Consider the following 3,744-nt stretch of genomic DNA (forward strand, 5'->3'; position numbering starts at 1 on the left):
ACTTATAACAAATATACTACAGTAATGCAAGGTATGAATAATAGGGGGTATATGGGAACTATTTTTCTGTAAACCTATGACTTCTCTAATTAAAAAAAAAAGTCATTTATTGCTATTGCAGCAAATTAGAAGAGAGGTGAGAAGCAAACCTGGGGGTTCAACCAGGTTCTATAACTGCTCCATCCAGTATAGAACTCACCAACCCTGCAGGGGCTATGGAGCATTTGAAATGTATCCAGTCCAAATGGAGATGTGCTGTGAGCATAAAACACACACTGGACGTCAAAGACTTCATATCAAAAAAAATGTATATTAGCTCAATAACAATTTTAATGGTTACATAAAATAAAAATATTTTGGATATATTGGACTGTATAACTTAAATTGTTGAAATTAATTGCACGTGGTCTTTTAGCTTTTTTTTTAGGGGACAGAGCGAACACAGTCCCCCACAAATTTCGCAGTGGAGTTTCCCACATTGGGGAAATCGAAGGGATCAGCACATCTGGAGCGCCACAGATAAGCCTCGCCTGGGAAAACCATCTTCATGATCTGGTGTCCGCCCCGCCAGGTAACTATTCTTTATGTTTTTTAATGTGGTTACTGGCACTTTTAAAATTAGACAGAGGGAGGCGGACTTGGCCCAATGGATAGGGCGTCCGCCTACCACACGGGAGGTCTGCGGTTCAAACCCCGGGCCTCCTGACCCGTGTGGAGCTGGCCCATGTGCAGTGCTGATGTGCACAAGGAGTGCCCTGCCACGCAGGGGTGTCCCCCCCGTAGGGGAGCCCCACGCGCAAGGAGTGCGCCCCTTAGGGAGAGCCGCCCAGCGCAAAAGAAAGTGCAGCCTGCCCAGGAATGGCGCCGTACACACGGAGAGCTGACACAGCAAGATGACGCAACTGAAAGAAACAGATACCCATGCCGCTGACAACAACAGAAGTGGACAAAGAACACGCAGCAAATAGACACAGAGAACAGACAACTTGGGTGGGGGAGGGTAAGGGAGAGAAATAAAAATAAATCGTTAAAAAAATAACATTAAATTAAGTTAAATTAGACAGAGGCTGACCTCTGTAGATCCCATATTTCTATTGCACAGCACTGTTTTAGAGGCAGCGGGTCCCTAAAACTTTGGCGGGAGGTATGGAGCTAGTTACCTAGCTGACAAGTCCTCTCCTTCAGCCACTCCCCGTGAAGCAATGTATCAAGGCAGTCACAGCACGTTTTGGGCTTTTTTGGGGGTGGGAATCTGCCCATGGATGTCATGTGCATTAAAACAGTATAAAAGCCTGCCGTGGAGCCCCCACGAGCCTCAGGAGACCCCTCTGCCTCCCCAGCACAGTTGTTCCCAGGGGCACAGCCGTCCTAGATAGTCGGAGGTTCCCGTTCTCTTCTCCCTTTTTCTGGTCCTCTGAAGCACCATCTCGGCACCCGCAAAGAGAGGCTGGGGCCTGGATTCCTTTCCAAGGTGTAAGAAATATTCATTGTGAACGGCATGAGGTCGTTCCCACCTGCCCTAGATTGTTTTATGTCTCGAAACAATGCAGTCTGCATCTTAAGCGCCACGTTTAGAGGTATTGGTGGCCTTGTCCAGGTGCCACTGAGACCTGCAGAGTTCCTTGTGCCCGAGGAAGCCGTCCCCACTCCCCGGTCCCACGACGTGGTCAAGGGGGGCCGCTTGGGGGACCTCGTAACGGCCACAATGCCAGGTGCCGAGGTGGAGGGCAAGACAGCTCCCGGGTGGCAGGGCTCAGAGCTCGAAGTCCCAAGAGTAAACCATAGGTGCTTAATGCGTGCGCCACTTCCCAGGGCAGACGCGAGCCAGGCGGTCCTGGGCACGGGCCGCCCATCACAATCCCCAGGCCCTGCTCCCAAGGGATCTTGAGTTCCTTTGTCTGCCAGTGGCGCCAAGGTGGGGAATTTTTAAACCTCAAGAGATTCCAACGTGCAGCCGAAGCCGAGGACCGCGGAGCTGGACCAACAGCTCAAACCGAGGCTCCGGGAGGATTGCGGGGAGCCTGTTGGGGCACAGATAGCCGGGCCCCCACAGCAGCCAGCAGACCGGAGGAGGCCCCAGAATTTCCATCCTCGCAAGTTCTCAGGTGAGACTGAGGCTCCAGGCCAGGGCCACATCGAGGACCGTCTGGCCAAAAGGTGGCCCAGCTGCTCTCCGCCCACTCCATGCCCTGCTCCAGGCGTGGGTGGCTGGCCTCACAGTGGGTCTGGGAGAAGGAAGGGCATGTGCTCAGCAGAGCAAATTCCTCTCTTCAGAGGCACCTGCCCAGACAGGGTGCCCGCTCCACTTTCCTCGGGGACCTCCAGTTTTGTGTTTTGTTTTCTTTGGAGAAGCAGAGCTCAGTTTAGGCTAAGCATTAGATCACAGAGCTAAAGTCATCTTCTCCAACCGGCTTAGAATTTTAAAACAGATAGTATCTATTTTCAAATTTTGTTCTCCATTCGTCTGTCTTCCGGGTCCACTCTCGCAATATATTCTAGGCTTGGGAGGGAAAAAAAGGAGTGCTATTTATTGGCTTCCTAAATCCCCAACACAATTCTTCCCTTTTGAAATGGATTCTTTTCTTGGTCTTTTGAAAGAAATATAAACAATTTCACCGACTTAGTAAACAGGGCTGTAAAAACTGAAGCGAAAACAGGGTCTGTGCTCAATGGGATAAATTCTCTGAGAGAGACAAGATAAATAGACATGACACATCCAGGACACGCTGTTACTAAAATGCATGAGTGAATTCCATGCTCTGCCCACTCCACGAGCTTTCACCTTATTTAATCCAATTTTCTGAGACTGCAAAAAAAGGAAAAGTACCAGAAAGACATTCTGGACTCTAGCCTTTAAAAGGCATCAAGTAAAATTAGTATCTATTGGGCAACAATAATGATAAAAATAATAATAGTGTCTTGTCAAACCTCTGCTATGTGCCAGCTCCTGTCCTAAACATTGTTTGTACTGTTATCATCCCACTAAACAACTCTCTGCACAAGTAGGTATTGTTAGGTAAGGAAATCGAGGCTTAGCTGGGTTCATGCCTGGCCAAAATAGTGAACTGGAATTCATGGTTTGGTCTGTTTGGGTAGAAAGCTGATACTCTTTCCACACATGCTTATAGCCAAACACAGTTATAAGACTATGAAAGGTGAAGAAAAAAAAAGTACAATACCAGAAAGCACATAGTCCATATGCTCATTGAGAAGGCAAGCATCTTAAGTGTTTAAGAAAGTGTCATGTGTTTAAGAAAAATTAAATAATAATAAGATCTAAAGATTAATATTATCCTTGACTCCAATCTAGAAAATGTTTTTAAAAACAGTGAAGTGACTGGGAGACATTTTAAATAAAGATGCATAAAATCCAAGTACTATAGAATATGGTTGACCCTCATAATCTATTCTTCTTCAAGGAAAAATTGTATCTAAATCAAGTCTCTGAGAGATTGAAATCCATTATACAAAGTGTGCTCTATTTCTTCTCCAGTCTTCCAATGATCCGCTGGACAAATTAGTCACAATTCCTTTCCTCATAAATCTTTATTGTGTGGTTAATCTCTTCTGATCTCCCTTTGTTTCATAGCTTGACCAAATTTTAAGGTAAAATCTAGTAAGGTCTAGACCAACACTGCCCAAAGGTAGAAGATCCTTCACGTTAATTATGTGCTATGATTCTGCTTATTCCTCTCTAAATATGTAGAAACATGGTACTTTGATGGATAACAGTGAGAAAATTAG

At 46.2% G+C, this 3,744-nt stretch overlaps 1 pseudogene; it reads right to left on the reverse strand.

Moving 5' to 3' along the window:
- Nucleotides 1-424: 424 nt before the first annotated feature.
- LOC111767021 (U1 spliceosomal RNA) lies at nucleotides 425-579 on the reverse strand (annotated as a pseudogene).
- Between the last annotated feature and the right edge of the window lie 3,165 nt (nucleotides 580-3,744).

Source organism: Dasypus novemcinctus, chromosome 29 (assembly GCF_030445035.2).
Source record: "Dasypus novemcinctus isolate mDasNov1 chromosome 29, mDasNov1.1.hap2, whole genome shotgun sequence".
In the NCBI taxonomy this organism is placed as follows: domain Eukaryota; kingdom Metazoa; phylum Chordata; class Mammalia; order Cingulata; family Dasypodidae; genus Dasypus; species Dasypus novemcinctus.